Consider the following 21486-nt stretch of genomic DNA (forward strand, 5'->3'; position numbering starts at 1 on the left):
AGCACATAATATGCGCACGATATACACTGGGGGAGCTGATAAAGGCAGGCAGCGTCAAACCTTGGGGAGAGCAATTGACCAGTTCTGTGCCCTGGAGTAAAATTCCTTCACTGGAGTTCTACCCTCTGCTCTGTAAAATGAGGATATTGGAAAAAATGAGTTTTCAGATCCTTTAGAATTCTAAAGTTCTCAATTTTTTAATGTTTTTTCACTCCACAGAGGCTGAAGGACCGAACAATTCCCAAGAAGAGGAAAACGAAGGCTAGACTCCTACTGGCCTGCCTTTAGAGGGGAAGGCTTCTGCAGGATAGGACACTGACTTGATGGGTGCCCTGAGGAAGATTTTCCTCGGGCATTTCTTTATTCTAGCCTCAGTGCACCATCTTTGCCTCATGCTTTCTGATGGAGCATGGAAAAAGACTCTTGTAAGGTCAGAAGCAAGAGAAGAGAAATTGAAATTCAACTTTGTGCATCTCCTCTAGGAGCTAGACCTCAGAAGAGGCAGTGATCCAGGTCCCATAATCAGATCATATAATTCAGGTAATCACCCTACATGGTTCTTTTCTCTTTTCACCTTTCAAAATGCACCCAATCAGCAGCTTACACTGCTAGTTTCTAGGATGGAGTCACTTACAGTAGGATTAATGTGAGTTCACTGGCCCAGGTTACAGGGAGGCTTTTCCTTGGTTCAGAAAATCTTCTGCTCCGAGCCATTGCAAAGGAAACGTCTCAGAGGACCTAAACCCTTCAGGAAACTTCACGTCCTCCAGTTTAGCCCAAGCCATTGCGCTGAGCTTCCTGAGAACTGGTTAGGAAGATGGGTCACTCCAGGGACATAGGGAGCCCTTCATTCTCCGAATGTGCCCTTGGATACCTGGTACAGGCTCATATCCTGGAAAGGTGAGAAACTGTAATTAGATACCGACAGCCCTTGGGCACTGCTTTATACTATCTGCTACTCTTGGATTCTATGAAAGGTGCAATAGTTGGTCCAGAAGGCAGAAGCATCTAATTAATGAATCACTGTCTTCTCCCTGAAGGGGTGGATGGGGTAAATAACCTTTCAAGCTTGCTTCCAATTTTCACTCCAGACCAGCTCTAACTTTGCTAACCTCCAGATAGTGTGTTTTGTAACACTTTTAGAAAGTAAAGATATCTGGATAATATGATCTGACATACGTATTTAAATATTTGCAGAGGTCCCATTTTCCAATGATTTTATCGGTCAAGGAGATAGAGTGTGTAAAGCAGCGGGTGTGGGACAGACTAGGACAAACTGCCCAGTGTACCCTTGCCTAACAAATACTATTCTGGGAGTTCCCGTCGTGGCGCAGTGGTTAACGAATCTGACTAGGAACCATGAGGTTGCGGGTTCGGTCCCTGCCCTTGCTCAGTGGGTTGACGATCCGGCGTTGCCGTGAGCTGTGGTGTAGGTTGCAGACGCGGCTCGGATCCCGCGTTGCTGTGGCTTTGGCGTAGGCCGGCGGCTACAGCTCCGATTTGACCCCTAGCCTGGGGACCTCCATATGCCGCGGGAGCGGCCCAAGAAATAGCAAAAAAAAATACTATTCTGGCCAAATAACACATCCACAGACCCTACTTGCATCAGTGTTCAATCCCTGGTTTGAGGCGATTGTCAAGTACGCCTGATCGCCTACATTCATAACTCACCACCCTCATATGGAAGGATCATGTGTCAAGTGCTGGGCTAGATACCAAATAAAGAGCAAGAAAGGATCTAGATCTGGACTTGTTTATTCATATCTACTAGCTAATTTTTATTCAAAACAGTATCCTTTAAAAATTAACATAGACAATAACGTAATACACAGGTATTAAAAAGAAAGGATGGCTCAGTACGAACATGGTAATGTAAAGCAGCATTTTCTACTCTTCATCCTGGAATTTGTCACAAAACAGCAAGAATGGAAAATAAATGCATAAATACCATTTTGGATTAAACAAGGTAACAGCTAAAATCTGAAATGGCAAAATAGGTGGAAGTGCTGCTCAAAGCAGAGGGATCAAGCTGGGGTACAAAACATGAGGACGCTGAAACCCATGAGGTGGCTTCAGACCTCAGACAGAACTACGCGTTATGCTTCATAGAGAAGAGTATGGGGAGTTTCCATGTGGCCCGGTGGGTTAGGGACCTTGCATTGTCAGTGCTATGGCGTGGCTTTAATCCCTGGTCCAGGAACTTCCACTTGCTGCAGATGTGGCCAACAAATAAATAAATAAACAGATAAAAGCAGTATTTAAAAAAAAACGTTGGAAGAGAACAACCTGAGGTGAAGTCAAAGTCCCTGAAGGCAGTATTGGGTCCAGGAATTCTGGGCTTGAAACATTGCCACCGTCTGGGCCCAACGAGGGGCAACAAGGCTATACAAGGAACCACGAACTCAGCCAACCCTGTCCTGGCAGTTTGGTGGAGGATCATCCTCTGAACTGTGGACACCCCCACACCATTGCGTATCATTCGCCTGGGCAGAAATTGAAGATAAAGAAATCAAATACATGGCCTTCATAACAAGGCAAATTCTGGCCAGCTTGAGGCCATGACCCAGACTTTTCTCAACATAAATCTTCAGAATACAGCTGGTTTGGAACAGCAACAAAATCTCCTTCAAAGATGAATATTTCAATAGGAACTGCTGGAGGACATGGGAATTGCGGTCAAATATGTTGGCCAAATAGATAAAGAAACAGACAAACTCAAAGCAATCATCTCTGTGAAGCAAAAGTAAAAAAAAATAGTACAAGGACTTAAGATAATAGAAGAAGATGAAGAGTTCCTGTCGTGGCTCAGCAGAAACGAATCTGACTAGCATCCAGGAGGACACAAGTTCCATCCCTGGCCTCGCTCAGGAGGTTAAGGATCTGGCTTTGCCGTGAGCTGTGGTGTAGGTCACAGATGCAGCTCAGATCTGGCATTGCAGTGGCTGTGGTGTAGGCCGGCAGCTCCAGCTCTGATTCGACCCCTAGCCTGGGAACTTCCATATGCCATGGGTGGCCCTAAAAAGACCAAAAAAAAAAAAGGAGTTGAAACTCAATCCAGAAGAACACAATAAAAAAAAAAAGGGCAAAAATGATTACATATAAGGAAACTGAAACTGGAAAATGAACAAATAAATTCAATAAAATAAAATATTTAATCTGTTGTCTAAACAAGAGAAATGGGGAGGATTACATATATACAAAGTAGGAAATGATAAGAGGCAGTAATAAAGATACAGGAGAAATTAAAAGAAATTACTAAACCCAATTTTATTCCATTCAACTGGAGAACATGGATGATAGGGAAAGTGTTCCAGGATGAAAAATGTACTAGAAATACTAAATTGACTAGTTACCATTTTTCCTCTCCTACATACCAAAGGCATAAAGTCCAGTTTCAGAAAATCTAGTAAAGCTTTAAAGAAGAAAGTTAAGCATATTTAAGCAGGGACAATATTGTGGGGATGGCAGGCAGGAAGACTTCCAAACACTGAGGCTACAGTTTTTATGATAATTTACATCAAAACCTGATAAGGATTGGGCATAAAAACATAACCATAGATGAATCCCACTTATAAATATTGATGCAAAAATCCTAAATAAATTAAGAATACAAGCCACTATGACAAAGTGAGGTTTGTTTTAGGAAGAGACGGTTCTCTGAAAATATATTTCACCGTTTTATGGAACAAAGGCGAATAGGCTTTTCCGCAGATATTGAGGCTGGGGGGAGGCACTTTACATCCTAGACTTTTTTTTTTTTTCCAAAGGAAAGAAAGTAAAAGGAAGAATTCATAAAACAGAAATAGGTGGAATTCCTTTAAGGTGATGAAATATATCTCAGCTGCGAGCCAGCATCAGCCTTAATAAGGAAACTCTAGGAATGATAACAGAACGTATTAGAGTCAGGGATACAATTAAGAATGTTTGGGAGTTCCCCGTCGTGGCTCAGTGGTTAACGAATCTGACCAGGAACCATGAGGTTGCGGGTTTGATCCCTGGCCTTGCTCACTGGGTTAAGGATCCGGCATTGTTGTGAGCTGTGGTGTAGGTCACAGACACCGCTCGGATCTGGTGTTACTGTGGCTGTGGTGTAGGCCGGCAGCTATAGCTCAAATTCAACCCCTAGCCTGGGAACCTCCATATGCCACAGGTGCAGCCCTAAAAAGCAAAAAAAAAAAAATAATAATAATCATACAGGAGGCATACAACTTGGAGAGGAGTTTGTAAAGTTATCATTATTTATATATGATATAACTTAAACCTATTCCAAACAAGAGGATTCAGTGAGTGAATGGAAACAAAATCAGTAGCTTCCTCATTGTAAAAACGACTAGTTAAAGCTCCGACAGAACGGCTTACAATAGATTTTAAAAATACAAAATACTGAGTAATACATTTAATGAGAAATATGTGTACATTTGTGTGCATGTGTGTGTGTGTAAAATATCCTACTGAGGATATGGGCAATTTACACCAGGTGATAGGCAAACCATGAAAGATGAAAGATCCTAACAATATAATCAACTCTTCCTCTGCTCAGCTTATATAGTCAACATAATCTCACTTCTTAAAATGTTGAAAGATTTGTTTTTGGAAGCAGACAAGCTGATTTGGAAATTCAAATGGAAAAATAAATGAAGAGAGGATGAAATAGGAAAAAAATTAAAAGGAGAGAGGAAAACTAGCACTACCAGATATTAAAGTATATTGCCAGGTTGCAATAATTAAACGTTTAGCCCTGGTACATGAATAAATGGACAAAGGACAAAACTGGAAATCCAGAAGTAGGCCTAAAGATTTATATGTCTCTCGTATATGATAAATTTCCATTTCATGTAAGTGGGAAAAGATGGATTATTCAATACATTTTGTTGGGAAACTGGCTCACTGTCTGGAAAAAAATAACTGTATTAAATTTAAATAAAAGTTGTATCTAAGGCTCCAAGTCTTATACCAGGATAAACTGAAAATAGATAAGAAACTTAGGGATGAAAAGTAAAACCATAGAATTACTAGAAGAAACCAAGAATACAGTTATTTTATAATCTCAGAGTACCAAAGGCCTTTCTAGCCATGTCACAAATCCCAAGGCCGAAAAGGAGAGATTGACATAGTAAACTAGAGTAAATTAGAAAAAGAGTTTATTTATGGCAAAAGCACCAAAAGCACATGCAATTAAAAGTTTCATGATAAACGTTGAAAAAAAACATTCTCGAATCTTATTGTGGACAGAAAGCCAATTTCCTTCCCATATAAGTAATTACTATAAATCAACAACCACAACCAATGGATGAAAGCTATGGACATACAGTTCGAGAAAGGACACGCGGCTGGCTGTTAGGCTGGCGGAGCGACGCTGCACTTCATTCACTTACCCGACATGGAGATCAAAGCGTAAAGAGAGAACAGTCTTCCCCACTGATACTGTCAAACATACAGAAGTTTGATAACTTACTGGCCTGAAAAGAGTGTGTGGACACAGATTCTCTCGCTTTCGGTGGGAGCAGAAATTGGAGCTACATCAAAGAAGGGCGTTTGAGCGGTATTGCCCATATACATTTTGTACCCAGGAAGTTCACTCCTGGAAATTGAATCTAAATATGTGCTTGCCCAAGATTCTTCATAGGTGATTGTTTTAAATAAGAATGTCTGATAACCTCTTACAAGACTGCCAGTGGCAAAACTGGTTAAATAAATTATCAGGCATCCACCCAGTGGAAAACCACAGAGCTATAAACAGGACAGGTAACTCCTTATGGGCTGATACGGAGAGATCGCTAACATTTGTCTAGTGAACTGAAGGGGGATGGTGTGTGTACCTTTGGCTGCCATTTGTGTGGGAGGGGCTACCACACACATTGTATAAAAACCTCCAGATATTTGCAAGAAACTGCTGCCACTGCTTATGGGAACAGGAGCTAAGCAGAGGGACCAAAGCGGTGAGGATTTTGACTCTCTGCTCTTTTTTATCTTTTACATGTTAAACTCTGCTATAGACACTGTTTATACACAATAAAAGTCGAAACATTAATTGAAGCAAAGTTAGATATTAAATAAAGAAATTTTGATAAAGCCAAATTGATTCAAGTTCAATTTATTTCAGAGTCTGACTTTTATAATACAGCAGCCATCATAGATGGCAGATATTCTTTTTGGCTTTTGTGTAATGTCTTTAATTTTCAGAATAAAAAGACAACCCTTTAAAGAGAAGTTGTATCTCTTTAACTCAGATCAGATCTACGGATCTGGCGCATCTACCCGTGATCTTGATATTGTCAAACAATGAAATAAATAAAGAAGATCAAATAATATACATAAAAATAGGAAAATGTGAATAAGGAACATCAGTGACTTCTTACATCTTCACAGATACTATTGGAAAGCATCAACGTGTTCTTCGATGACAGAGACTGGACCATCCAATTACTGAAAAAGAAGAGGCAGAAAATATGAGGAAAACACAAACACCTCAGAAGAACTATGGAAACAGCTGCTGCTGAGTAGTCAAGGAATGTAAAATGCTGAAAGTTAATTATATGCTTTTTATAGCAATTTGAGATGGACCCAGCGATCTGATTCCACAGTTTTAAAAACACTCACTTTTTTTTTCCAGATCTGCAGGGTTGGGCTCGTAGAGTCTGACTTGGGCTGTCGCGAAACTGGCTTGAAACTCACCTACCCACTTCCTCTCTACCATTTTGCAAGTGCATTGGCATGAGCACGTTGCTTCATTCTCATCATAAAGGTTACTCAAGGCAAATATTTTTGTTTCCTTTTTATAGATCAGGAACTGAAGTTTGTTTGATTTAAGTGACTCGCTCAAGGGCACACAGCTAGGAATTGTAGAGCAAGAACTCAAAAATATCCTGACTCCTTGTCTAGTCTTTATTGTTCTAAATCAGGCTGTCTATCTTAAATATTGTCTGTTTCATGGAATCTGAAGGAAAGTCAGCCCTGCAGAAGCAGGCTGCCAGCATCTGAGGAACACATTCAATCATTCTTGCATTAAAATCCCAATAGATTTCTCACACATCTTCCTCTAATTGTGTCTTCTTTGTGAGCAGTCCTTTCTTTGGTGTACAAGTGTGAGTGTGTATGTGTAATGATGTTATCTATATGCCATCGGGGCACCTGCACATTTGCATATTGGGAAAGAACTGAATAAAACATGAGACGTTTTATTCCAATGGGACGCAAGAGTCTCAAAGGATATTTACAAATGTACTCAAGTCCCTTAGAATCAATCAATCCCTCAATCAACAAATGCTTTTTGATTCCCTGCTATGTGCTTAGCACTCGGATAAAGGCTGTAGGAGAAGAAGGAAGAGAAGAGGGGTGATTCCCCCACCACCACCCTGCTCCCAACCCTGAAATCTCAGTGTAGATAAGATAAAGTAATTAGATTTATGGTGGTCTCGAACCACTGTCTGCAGAGCACACATTCCCTGGATTCCGTTCGAAGGGCTCTAATTGGAAAAGAAGGAGGAGCAGAAAAAGCTGCTGGAATTAACTGCATTGTCACGACCGTTCATGGGAAGGTTATTTGAGGAGGAGCGTTAGACGCCCCTTGTATGTGATAAAGAGCGGAATATCCCCATCCTGGAGAGCTCCGCATCTACGCAGCCTTGGCCTTAGTGTCACCTCCCTGCTTCCACTCCTTCCTTCCCGTACTTTATTCTCTACCGAGCTGATAGACATTAAAAAAAAAAAAAAAAAAAAGTAAAGCCGACTGTGATGCTCTTTGCTTGTGATCTTAAAATGACTACCTCTCTCACTCGTAGAAAAAAAATTCCAACTCTGTTTTGTGGCCAGCAACACCATAGTTGGGGTCCTGACTGCCTCTCCCACCCATCACCACCTCTCTTCTCACTGACGATGATGCTCCAGACACATTTCTGGTTTTCGTCCTGGCCCTTCCCTAATAGCTAAAGCCCTGTGCACTTGTGCTCCCTTTCTGGGGTGTTCGGCCCGAGATCTCTGCATCGATAGCTCCTTGTCATCATTCAGGTTTCAACGCAAATTTTAACACTAAGAGATACTCTCTCTGCCCAAAGGATCCAAAGCAGCTGCCCCACATTTTGCTCACTTCCCTCCATATCAACAATGTGTTCTTGGGGCATTCCCGTCGTGGCACAGTGGAAACGAATCTGACTAGGAACCCTGCGGACGTGAGTTTGATCCCTGGCCTTGCTCAGTGGGCTAAGGATCTGGCATTGCCGTGAGCTGTGGTGTTGGTCGCAGACTCGGCTTGGATCCAGCATTGCTGTGGCTGTGGTGTAGGCCGGCAGCTATAGCTCCGATTCGACCCCTAGCCTGGAAACCTCCATTTGCTGCAGGTGCGGCCCTAAAAAGACAACAGACACACACACACACACACACACACACACACACACTCACACAAAACAACAACAACAACGTGTCCTTTGTTCAGAGTGATTGACAGTGTGTGTGATGACCTTCACCAGCTGTGTTCTGGTGCGTGAGCTGTGTCCCCTAGCTGGAATGCAAAAGCTTTAGGGAAGTGGTGGCTTCACGTGCTGTGTTTACAGCTATTTGTGCAGTTTGTAGGACAGCAAGTAGTAAGCATTTAAGAAATATTTGCTAAATAAATGAAAGAGACACCTCAGAAATCAAGTGCTTATGACTTGCCTTGATAGCCCATGTCTCTTTTGAGATATTAGTTAAGAGTCTCCCCACCTCCTGGGTACCCCTCACCTCCACACAGCACTATGGGACCCTCCCTCTATTAAATCAGTGGCATCCTTTGCCCCAGGGGAAATTCAGATTATGAGAATGGTAATTCAAAGAGAAAAAAATACAGCAGTAAAGTTTTGGGCTTTTTGAGTTTCGACATGGATTCTTAAAAATTATAGCTGCTGCTTTGCAAGAGGCAGGCCCTTTGAGTGTCAGAGGTAAAGCCCTGAATGAATCATGGCCTAAAGTGTGTGGGAAAAGAATAGGAGAATCATTTCATCCAATCACAGAGACAAGGTAAAGATGGGACCTGTTGGGCAGGGGCGGAGAGGACGCAGGCAAAGATCCGGGAGGACGTGATGAGACAGTAGGTGAGGCCTGACAAGAAGTCCAGGGTTCATCCAGCTCCTTACTGGGCTGTGTCTTGATGGCTAAGGGGGTCTCCAACTAGAGGGGGCTGAGGTTTCATTAGGCTGGTGAGGTCCATCCTAGGAGCTGGGGGAGAACTGCCCTATGCCAGCTCAGAGCTAAAGCAGAAAAGGAGTGTGGCCTGTCTACCAAAGTTGAATTTGACATAGCCTTCTAAGTTTTAAAAGAAGTAGCAAAATGAAGCAGAGAGAATTTCTGAGCTCCCAGGAAAGAGTGGCAATGCTTGAAAGCTACCTGGTGGAATTAAAGGGGCCTGATAGGATTAGAATAGAGAGGTGCCTGTGAGTTCTGATAAGGAGAGGTCACAGCAGGACCATGGACAGTAGCAGCAGATGCACTGGGGAGCAAAGCCAGTGACCAAAGATCAAGTGGCATTTTGTGCCAGCAGAGAGTGGAAGGCAGTGAGTAGTAAATCTGCTGTTTCTCCCTCATTCTTACCTCATCACCCCTTGTAAGCTCATAAGCCCCCTATTTTCTTCCAAATATTAGATGCCATCTGAGTAAAAAGGGAGATAAGGGAAGGAACTCAATATGGCTTAGTTTATACCCAAAATGTTTTATTTTAATTTTATGAACTCATATGAAAATATCCAGATTGTGCTTCCTTTTTTTTTTTTTTTTTTTTAATCAGGTGGAAATGGGACTTGGATGAATGAAGATCAGCTCAAAGAAAGAAAGGCTCATTTTTCCCACACTTGAGTTTATAACATGAAATTTTTATCTTCTGCATATATTTGAAGAGATATTCAGAAGCCTCAAAAGTAATGTGTATGCAGAAGTTAGCCATCATAAGCTTGGCTAGTTACCGGACCAAAGTCACTCTCTTGCACCTGACAGTGGGCTGTGGGTTCTGAGGCAGGTAACAACACTACCTGAAACCCCGGCTTCAGGTCTGGAGTCAGACAGACCCCCGTTCAATTCTCTGCCTCTAATTTTTACAACATGCTAGTTTGGGGCAAGACAGTTACCGCATCTATGAAAAAAAAACTGTGTCATTCAAAAGACATTTGGGAATTAACGTAGCACATCTAATTGTTTAGACCCATTCCTACTTATTCATAGGAGCTCAAAATGGGAATTACTCTTTTCTTTATAAACAGGAGTGATTTTTATTTGGACCAAACTTAATGTGTTCTTTTAAACACAAATATTTTATATATTGTTTATGAAGTTCTTGTCGTAGGAAGCAGTTCTACGAAGCAGAGCAATTCACTGAGGAGAAATTAGCAAACAACATGGTGGATATTTATAATTCAGACTGTAAATTAGTGAACTAGACATTAGTTATCATAGGTTATACACTGAAGTGTTTGTATGCTCACATTTAATTTAACCTGCTTCTAGAGGAAGAACAAATAACAACAATAGTCAAAAACTCATTCCCTCGCTCAGTTCTCCTTAGTAAACAATGGTATCAGCATATGCAGGTTTTCCCAGGAATTCCTGCCATCCATTGTAGACACTGAATTCTAGGATTTGAAGAAAACTTGAAGAGACTTTAGAGGTCATCTGGCTTACCCTCACATGTAATAAAGGAGAAGCTGAGGCCCAGGACAAAAGTGGCTTAGTTGGGATTAGCTAGTCATTGACAGGTTTAGGATAAGGCTTATATTAGTCAGTTTCAGCTGCGTAACAATACACCCCAAAACTCAGTTGCTTAAAAAAAGAGAATATATTTTTTGCTCACAGGCCTGCAGGTTGGTGGTGGACAGGCTGATCAAGGCCGGGCTCTGCTGGGCTTGCCTCCTAGCTTCTGGTTGGGTCTAAGTCTGTTCCACATGTCTCTCACCCCTGCATCATCAACCGCCATTACAGTGGAGCACAGGTTTGCAGGAGGACAGGCAGAAAAATGTTCTGCTCCTTGAAACCTCGACCCAGAACTGGAACACTTCAATTCCCACCCCAATTCCATCGGCTAAACCAAGTCGCATGGGCTAAACTCCAAAACCAGTGTGCAGAGAAATATATTGTATTTGTTCTAGTGGATGTTATTCCAAGTCATGTGGCCAAAGCTGTGGATGTGTAATTTTTTTTTTTTTTTTTTTTTTTTGCAACCTACCCCACAGCTCACAGCAATGCTGGATCCTTAACCCACTGAGCGAGGCCAGGTATCAAACCCACAACCTCATGCATCCTAGTTGGGTTCATGATGGGCTGAGCCATGAAGGGAACTCCTGTAATTCTAATAAAGAGAGGACATAAGTGACTTCAGTGACTCAATTTTTCATAGAGCCCGAGTCTTTAGATTCCCACGTGGGTTTTCCTTCCCTTCTGTCATATTCGAAGCAGGTCTGTTTGGTGCTGAACCCCCTAAGGCCAAAGCGGGCAGTGAGTTACCTGTATCACCCTTGGAGGACACAGCCATAAAGTCTAGGAACAGTTACACAGAGATAAAGAAATACAAAAAGTAATTATTCATCAGCCAAGAATGTTTTCTACCTCCCATCTACAACCCTGAAATTCTCAGTAAGTTCTCCCTTCAGCAAAAAGGGATTTATGGTTTCAGCCCTATCAATTGCTTTTTAATTAAAAATGTATTGAGGTCCTCACAACTGAAGCACATAAACCAGACATGCCAATGCTTGGCACAGGCAGCCCAGTGTGTGTGTATAAATTATATGCAGAGCGACTTAGGTCTGGCCAGGAGACACTGCAGTAACACTCTGAGTCACACTTTCTCTGAGGTGGAGCTACTGAAACTCACATGCTTAGAATATTTAAGACATTTACCATCAGCCTACAAATGGATGGCTTCTCCATCCCCTTAGGGCTTCTCTCTTCAGCAGTATCAGAGGCTGAGCTTACATACCATAAAGCGAGTTTGTACCCATTAGTCCAGTAGGCTCTAAGTTGGTCCACAAAGAGATGACCCGGGTGTATCTCACACTAAAATCTAAATTAGCAGCCAAACTCTGGCTGCAATGCCTTCATAGAAGAAAGAAAGGATAAGACCTGATGTGGGGGTTCCAGGATGCAGAGGTGGAATATAATCCTTCATCTGTCCCCTCCTTGATATCAAAAGCTACCGGGATTTTGTTACGGACAGCCAGCCACGGAGCTAGGAGCTGAAACTTGAGCCTAGAAAAGGGGCAAACTCCTTGGCAAGAAGGGAGAGTGGGGATCCCAGGCAGACAGTAGAGAGTGAAGCCTAAGGAGTTAGCAGATCTGTTTTCTAAGCACAAGGAGAAATCATGTCAAGTTCTTCTTGTTCTTGTTTGCAAAACACAATGAATACGTAATAAATATTTGCCCCCTGTCTGTGTCTAAGTGTAGGATTGATTTTCTGAATACAGGCATACAGACTATTATTTAAATGTTAAGGATTGTCAATAGGTACAGAAGGGTTACCTGTCTATCTTCTCCGGAAGATGCTGGCACTAGTTGATTTCAATAAGGAAGAGAATAAAAGGCCATCTCGAACGTGAGGAAGAAAAAGACACAGGAAGTCATATAAGGAAATGAGCTGATATAGCAGGAGGCGCCCTGCACTGGGAGTCATACCTTTGAGAACGTTAGTTCGCTTTCTTCCCTTCTCTGGGCATCTAGTTTCCAATCTGCAAAATGAGGATATCGGGTCTGATGAACCATGAGCTATTTTCCAAATCTAACAGATTATGAGTCCAAAATTCTTGACTGCCCACCTATGCAGAGTTGTCTCTACATGGCATCTCACCACATGCTACACAGTATGATAGAAAAAAGGCAAAATTTAGAGATGTGCCCTTCAAATTTGAATTACAGCTTATATGTGATCTTGGGCAAAATATGACATCTTTAAATCCCACTTGGACTAAGAGGACTTTGATTTAACAAGAGAAAACTATGGAGTTCCCTTTGTGGAGCAGTGGAAATGAATCCGACTAGGAACCATGAGGTTGCGGGCTCAATCCCTGGTCTCGCCTCAGTGGGTTAAGGATCCAGTGTTGCTGTGAGCTGTGGTGAAGCTCACAGACGCGGCTCAGATCCCGCGTTGCTGTGGCGTAGGCCGGCAGCTGTAGCTCCGATTAGACCCCTAGCCTGGGAACCTCCATATTCCACGGGTGCGGCCCTAGGAAAGACAAAAAGACAAAAAAAATTAAAAATAAAAAATAAATAAAAAGAAGAAACTAAAGATAATTTCCCTCTGATCACCTTTCGGGTACTCAGGAACTGATGAAGCAAGACCTAAACAGCTCACCATCCCCCCGCATCTGTAGTACACTTGGTTTCATGGTCATCTTTAAGGATGGAATGCTTAACCACCCGAAGCAGAGAAACAGGCCCCATGCCTTTTGGACCTGCCAGCTGGCTCCTCCTTCTTCCACATAAGAGCTTTGGGCAAAGAGCAAAAGGCACAGGGAGCTAGAGCTGAAACAGCATAGAACTTGCCTTCAGGGAGTTCCCATGGTGGTGCAGTGGTTGACGAATCCAACTAGGAACCATGAGGTTGCAGGTTCGGTCCCTGGCCTTGCTCTGTGGGTTAAGGATCCGGCGTTGCGGTGAGCTGTGGTGTAGGTCACAGACGAGGCTCGGATCCTGCATTGCTGTGGCTCTGGCGTAGGCCTCTGATTGGACCCCTAGCCTGGGAACCTCCATATGCTATGGGAGCAGCCCAAGAAATGGCAAAAAGGCAAAAAAAAAAAAAAAAAAAAAAAAGGAATTTGCCATCAGGCCCACTTTACCTCCAACATTTACCTAGGAATGTGCATTGGGAAAATCCATTCACTCGTTCACCAATCATTTACTGAGTGACTGCTACATTGCAGACACTGCTAACTGGGCCCTGGAGCCACAGTAGCGCATGACAACACCGTTTCTACCTTCTAGGGAATCACCACTGAACAAAGAGGCAGGTAGGCACATAACCACATTACTATGTGATCGGCACCAAGGTTGAAGCTAGCACAAGGTGGTCTGGGATTATAGGGCGTTTTTGCTTGGTTTAACCACAACAGCCCAAGGGCCACTTTATTACAGAGTAGTGTTATAAAGCAATTCGGCGAACAAAATTCACTAAGTGTCGATTGTGCCTAGTAAGTTATAGACACTGATTAATCTTTACAAGTAGGTTTTTTTAAATTTTAATTTATTGTTCCATTGTATGCATTCAGTAACCGAGGATCAGAAAGATTACATAGTTTTCTCCGGGTTACTCAGCCATTCGTGGAAGAACTGGGGTTTGAAGTTCTGTATGGCTCCAAGGCTCATTGTTGGTCATGATACCACAGAAAAATGCTTTCTACCTGATAATGTGTCTAATCCGCGTGACCCAGCACCATGACACGGATGTCACCAAAAGGCTATGTTTCCCTTAAGATAATAGGACCAAAGCATGTGAAAGACCAGGTTGGGCTGATTTTTTGCCCTGAAAGTTCCTGGGGGGGGAATCTGTGGGGGAAAGAGGATGAGGGATTTAGCTTCCATTTACTGACGGCCTGATGGCTGTGCTTTCATTCCAGGAGGCCCCAGTTCCCACTTGCCCTTTATTTCCACCTTTCAAGACACACTTCTCCATGTCCCTGTGGCTGGTGCACAGGCAGTGCTAGAGCAGCTGCATTTTATCCTTTTCCTTATGCACAACCTCAACAAAAAAAAAAAAAAAAAAAGAGTACGTCAGTGGAGAAAGCCAAGTGCGAAACATAACTCAGAAATGGTAACGTAACAGGGCCACCACGGCGGCTGACTAGTTGCATTCGTAATGATTCTCTCCAAATAATGCAAACAGTATTTTTTCCCGAGAAATGAAATATGGGAGTGCCACATTCCAGAGATGATGGGGAGAACTCATAAAAGATTTTAATCTTTCCTTGTCAGGCTTCAGAAAGGCAAACAGCCTCGTCCTCATTTTCTTTATGCCCCGGACTTCTAATTGAGGAAGCCGGCATCAATTATGCACGTGGGTACCACTAGGGAGGGAACGAGAATAAATATTTGGGGGGTATCGTTAGCCAGAATATCACTTCATCTTTGTGTCACCATAATTTCCCATATCGTAGTGCTTTAGATTAGAACATATGGCAATAAGGTGTGTAATGAGAACAACAATTTTCTGAAACAACATTATAATTTTTCCCTCTTTATGGTCGCATTTAGTTACAGTAGATGCTGCCATTTAGGTGCAGAGCTTTACAAAAGCAAACCTCAGAGAAGGGAATTCAGGGGCAAGGGCCTAGCCAGTCGGAATGCCTGGGATCAGAGCCAGCCCTGCAGATGGAAATGCGTGGGTGTGAACTCGTTAGCTTTAGCTCCGGCAGCAATCCCCCAGCTTTGAAGGGGCTGATAACAGCAAGCTTTCTTTCACTTTCATGCTCCATGAGGGCTGCGAGTGGCTTTGAGTTGGCTGGGCTCAGTTTCACCTATCTTTTCGTTTAGAAGCCAAGCTGAAGGAGTGTCCACGGTGAAGACCCACCGTCACAGTGGAAGACCCTGAGCATTCAATACTTTGCTTAGGGGCGTACAGCTCACCAACCACTTCCAATCCACTGTGCACAGCAAGTCATAGGCTGAGTATATCAATAAGGCAGGAAGCCACGGTAAAGAGGGGACGTGTAATATGCGCTCACGCAAAGAGAGCAGAAAGTATCATCAACCACAGGGTCATCCCATATCTCTATTCCACCATCACTGGGGAAGCTATATAACTCACCCAGTGAACAAAAAAGTCACTTTTTTTTTTTTGTCTTTTTAGGGCCGCACCCATGGCATATGGAAGTTCCCAGGCTAGGGGTCGAATCAGAGCTAGAGCTGCCGGCCTACACCACAGCCACAGCAATGCCAGATCTGAGCTGCATCTGCAAACTACACCCCAGCTCATGGCCATGCCCAATCCTTAACCCACTGATCAAGGCCAGGGATTGAACCTTCGTCATCATGGATGCTAGTCAGATTTGTTTCTGCTGAGCCACGATGAGAAGCCTGGATATGTGCTACTAAACAAAAAATGGGTCTCTGAGGAAATCTAAGAGGAAATTTTTAAAAACTTGGAGAGAAATGAAAAAGGAGACACAACATTCCAAAATCTATTGAACAGATAAAAAGCCGTTCTGAGAGGGAAATTTATAGCTAACTCAGGAAACAAACAAACAAAAAATTTTCAAATAAACACCCTAACCTTTCATCTTAAGGAACTAGAAAAAGAATAAAAACAAAACTGAAAGTTAGTACAAGGGAAGAAATAATAAAGATCAGAGTTACATATACATAAACAGACCTATTACCAATAATTGCATTGAATCAGTAATAAAATTACTCCCAAAAGACAAAAGTCCTGGGCCAGATGGCTTCACAGGTGATTTCTACCAAGCATTTAAAGGAAAGTTAGCACCTATTTTTTCAAATTATTCCAACAAACTGTAGAGGAAGGAACTCTTCCAAACTCATTCTAAGAGGCCAGCATCACCCTTACTTCAAAAGCAAAACACTGCAGCAGAAGAAAATCACAGGCCACTATCACTGATGAACGCAAATGTAAAAATACTCCACACAATATTAGTAAACTGAATTTAACAATGCATTAAAAGAATCATATACCGTGATCAAGTAAGATTTACCCCAGTGATGCAAGGATGGTACAGTATCTGCAAATTAATCAGTGTGATACTCTATATTAACTGATTGAAGAACGAATAAAAATCCTATGGTCACCTCAATAGATGCGGAAAAGGCAACTGACAAAGTTTAACATCATTACGATAACGATTCTAAAAAAGGTGGGTACAGAGCAAACTCGCCACAACAACAACGCAAGGGCCGCATGTAACAAGCTCACAGCTGAAACGATACTCAATGGTGAAAAGCTAAAAGCATCTCCTCTAAGCTCAGAACAAGATCATTCGTTCCACTTCCATGAAGTAATATTAAAAAGTCCCTCCCACAGCAATCAGATAAGAAAAAGAAAGGAATCTGAATTGGAAAAGAAGAAGGAAAATGAGTTTTCCTTCTTTCTTTATAAGTAAAACTGGAGTTCCCGTCATTGTGACACAGTGGTTAGCGAACCTGACTAGGAACCATGAGGTTGCGGGTTTGATCCCTGGCCTCGCTCAGTGGGTTAAGGATCCGTAAGGATCCGGTGTTGTTACCATGAGCTGTGGTGTAGGTCGCGGATGCAGCTCGGATCCTGCACTGCTGTGGCTCTGGCGTAGGCTGGCAGCTACAGCTCCAACTGGACCGCTAGCCTGGGAACATCCATATGCCGCGGGTGCAGCCCTAAAAAGAACTCCCCCCCCCAAAAAAAATGTAAAACTGTCATGATTTGCACATAGTATTTTTATAGTATCCTACAAAAATATTAAAATATTACTATATATAAAATATTAAATGTGTCACAAAAACTATTAGAAATAATAAATGTTTGGTAAAGTTGCAGGATACTAAATTAACATACGGAAGTTTGTTGTGTTTCTGTACTCTAATAATGAACTCTCGGAAAAAGAAATGAAGACAAGAGTCTTATTTATAATTGCTTCAAAAAGAATAAAATACCCAGGAATAAATCTCACCAAGGATGTAAAAGAAACATGCTTGAAAAATTGTAAAATATTAATGAAAGAAATTGATGACAAAAAACAGAAAAATATACAGTGTTCATGGATTGGAAGAATTATTATTGTTAAAATGAGCATACTTCTCAAAGCTATCTGCAGATTCAGTGCAATCCCTATCAAAATACCAATGGTATTTTTCACAGAACTAGGACAAATAATTCTAAAAATTTTATGGAAACATCCACATTCTCAAATAGCCAAAACAATCTTGAGAAAAGAAGAACAACGCTGGAGATAACCTGCCCTATGATTTCAAATTATGCCACCGAGCTGCAGTCGTCAAAACTATGGTCCTGGCACAAAAAAGCCACATATATCAATGGGACCGAACAGAGAGTCCAGAAATGAACACACACTTATACGGTCAATTAACCTATGAGTAAAGGCACAAGAATATACAACGGGAAAAAGGCAGCCTCTTCAATAAATGGTGTTGGGAAAACTGGACGTCAACATGCAGAAGAATCAAACTGGACTCCTTCCTCACACCATATATAAAAATCAACTCAGAATGTCTTTAAGACTTGCATGTAAGAACATAGGCAGTGCAGTCCTTGACACTGTTCCTAGCAATATTTTTGGAATATGTTTCCTCAGGCAAGGGAAATAAAAACAAAAATAAACAATCAGACTACACCCAAATAAAATGTTTTGCATAGCAAATGAAACTATCAACAAAACAAAAAGGCCACCTACTAAATGAGAAAAGATATTTGTAAACAATATGTCTGATAAGGGTCAATATCCAAAATATACAAAAAATCCGTACAACTCAACATCAAGAAAACACACAATTCCATTAAAAAAAAAAATGGGCAAAGGACCTGAACAGATGTTTTTCTAAAGAAGACATACAGATGGCCAATGGACACATGACAACAGACATCATTCGTCATTAGGGGAATGAAAATCAATAAAACTGCAATAAGATATCACCACACAATGTCAGAATGGCTATTACCAGAAAAATAACAAATAACAAGTGTTCACGAGGATGTGGAGAAAAGGGAACCCTCATGCATTCCTGGCTTGAATGTAAATTGTCACAGCTACTATAGAAAACAGTATAGAGGTTCCTAAATATTAAAAACAGAACTGCCATGTGACCCAGCAACTCCACTCCTGGGTATTTACACCCCCCCCCAAAAAAAAACCCATTAATTAGAAAAGATACATGCACTACTCTGTCCATTGCAGCCTTATCCACAATAGGCAAGACACATATTATTTATATATATATATATATATGTACATAATACACAATAAAATATATATATATATACAATAGAATATTAGCCAGCCATTAAAAAGAATGCGATCTTGCCATTTGTGCCAAGAGAAATGTCAGATAGAGAAAGATAAATATAACTTCACTTTCTTGCAGTTAAACAACAAAACCAATGAACAAACATCACAAAACAGAAACAGACTCATAGATACAAAGAACAAATAGGTTCCTGCCAGAGAGGAGGGGGGATATTAAGAGGTTCTGACTTCCAGTTACAAAATAAATGAGTCACAGTTAGGAAACGTACAGCATGGGAATAGAGTCGATAAAATTGTAATAACTTTGTACAGTGACAGATGATAAGCAGACGTGGTGGTGCTTCTTTTGTTATGTATAGAAATATCGAATCACTACCTTGTGCACCCAGTATGAACCTAGGGTTGTAGGTCAATTATACTTCAATAAAGAGAGAGAAATAAAATTTTTAAAAATTTTAAAAAGTAAAAGCATCCTAGCTCAAATTTCTTGACCAGCTAGAGTCTTTTCAGTTAGTTACAACCTCAAGGCAGAGGGATTTTCTTCTCACATGATATGCAAAAAAAAAATGGTGATTAACATTCATTGAATTTCAAAGAATGAAATAAGCAGTGGTCCTCAAACTTCCACCTACCTAGAAGACTTGATAAAACCGGACAGGTGGGCTCCATCCTCTGTTGTTTCTACTTCAGGTGGTCTGGGATGGGACTTAAGAATGTGCATTTCTAGGAGTTCCGGCCGTGGCTCAGTCATTAATGAATCCGACTAGGAACCATGAGGTTGCCGGTTTGATCCCTGGCCTTGTTCAGTGGGTTAACGATCCGGTGTTGCTGTGAGCTGTGGTGTAGGTCGAAGATGCAGCTCAGATCCCACGTTGCTGTGGTTCTGGCGTAGGCCGGAGGCTACAGCTCTGATTAGACCCCTAGCCTGGGAACCTCCATGTGCCGTGGGAGCAGCCCTAGAAAAGGCAAAAAAAGACAAAAAAAAAGGTGTGCATTTCTAGCAAATGCGGAATGTAGGAAAGAGGGGGCACTGGGTGGTGGGAGAGCTTCATTGTCTTTCGTTGTCCTGTTTCTGAATCTTGCCTCTTTCTGTAGTTATAGCTGAGTGACCTTGGACAAACTGCTTTACCCCACTGGGACCTAGTTTTTTGTTTGTTTGTTTTCTTTTCACAGGTGCACCTGCAGCATATGGAAATTCCCAGACTAGGGATCAAATCTGAGCCCTATGCCACAGCCACAGCAACACTGGATTCAAGCCACATATGGGACCTACAACCACAGCTTGCAGTAATGCGGTATCCTTAACCCATTGAGCTAGGCCAGGGATTGAACCAGCAACCTCATGGAGACTACATCAGGTCCTTAACCCTCTGAGCCACAGTGGGAAGTCCTAGGGCTCAGTTTTTAAACTTTAAAAATAGCAGCTATAATATCTCTCAAAATTTGTATTGAAGAGTAAGGAATATAGCATGTATAAAGTCCTTAGGAGAGTATTTCATACAAGATATACCATTTAATAATATTCCTCTTCTAATTCTTCTCCTACAGAGGAAACTCAATTAGATGAGAGTCTTCCTACACTTTCATATAGGAGAGTAATCCTATGCTAGTTCTTCCACTAAGATGGGCGACAGAGCAACACAGGGACCACAGCATGTAAATAACAATGGTTTATGTATTATGTTCACATGTTATGTTGAATACAGCTTGTGCTAATCTCCACTCTCTTGCTCACCCAGAGGAATGATATTTCCATATGGAAGTTGCAAGAAAGGAAGTCATAAACAATGCTAATGGAAATCTAAATTCTACTTCAATGATGGCTATATCTGCACCATTAAGAACAGAAAGCCAAAGAAGGATGGCCCTGTTTTAGAGAGCAGAGACTGTGGTTATTTCTTACAAAGTCCTACATGAGGCCCCCACCGTGAGGGCTTGCTTAGGGCTGGAGCTCAGCATTGAGGAGAAGGGAGAACACTGGGAAAAGCTGGACAGAGCCCTGAAATGTAAAGGAAGTGACTTTTGGAAATTAAAATGTCCTGGAAGCTGAAGGTTCTCGGGCTTATCTTTGGAGATAGAAGAGAATTTAGGAGACATGCCAGCCTTAAAATTCAAGCAAATACAAAGAAATGTAAAAAACTGCTAAGTGATTTGGGTGGGAAGAAAAATTTTGAACTCTCTCTCATCTTCTCATTTATGACAAAATTTCTAGACTGAAGTCCATAAACTAAGGAGATAATGCATAATTCATTGTGTTTTGTAAAGGCTAATGAGATAATTCATGCAAGGTATTCACCAAACTTCCTTATGAGTGCCAATCCCTCAGTAAATGGTGACTACTAGTAGTTACCATTATCTTGACAACCATATTTGTATTATAATTAATTGTTTAATTTCATCCTCCTCTCCAGCGACTAGATTGCAAACTCCACAAAAGCAGAGACCAGATCTTTTTTTCTATTTTTTAATTTTTTTGACTTTTTAGGGCTGCACCGGTAGCATCCGGAAGTTCCTGGACCAAGAGTCGAATCAGAGCTACAGCTGCAGACCTAAGCCACAGCCCTAGCAACGCCCA

Source organism: Phacochoerus africanus, chromosome 11 (assembly GCF_016906955.1).
Source record: "Phacochoerus africanus isolate WHEZ1 chromosome 11, ROS_Pafr_v1, whole genome shotgun sequence".
Classification (NCBI taxonomy): domain Eukaryota; kingdom Metazoa; phylum Chordata; class Mammalia; order Artiodactyla; family Suidae; genus Phacochoerus; species Phacochoerus africanus.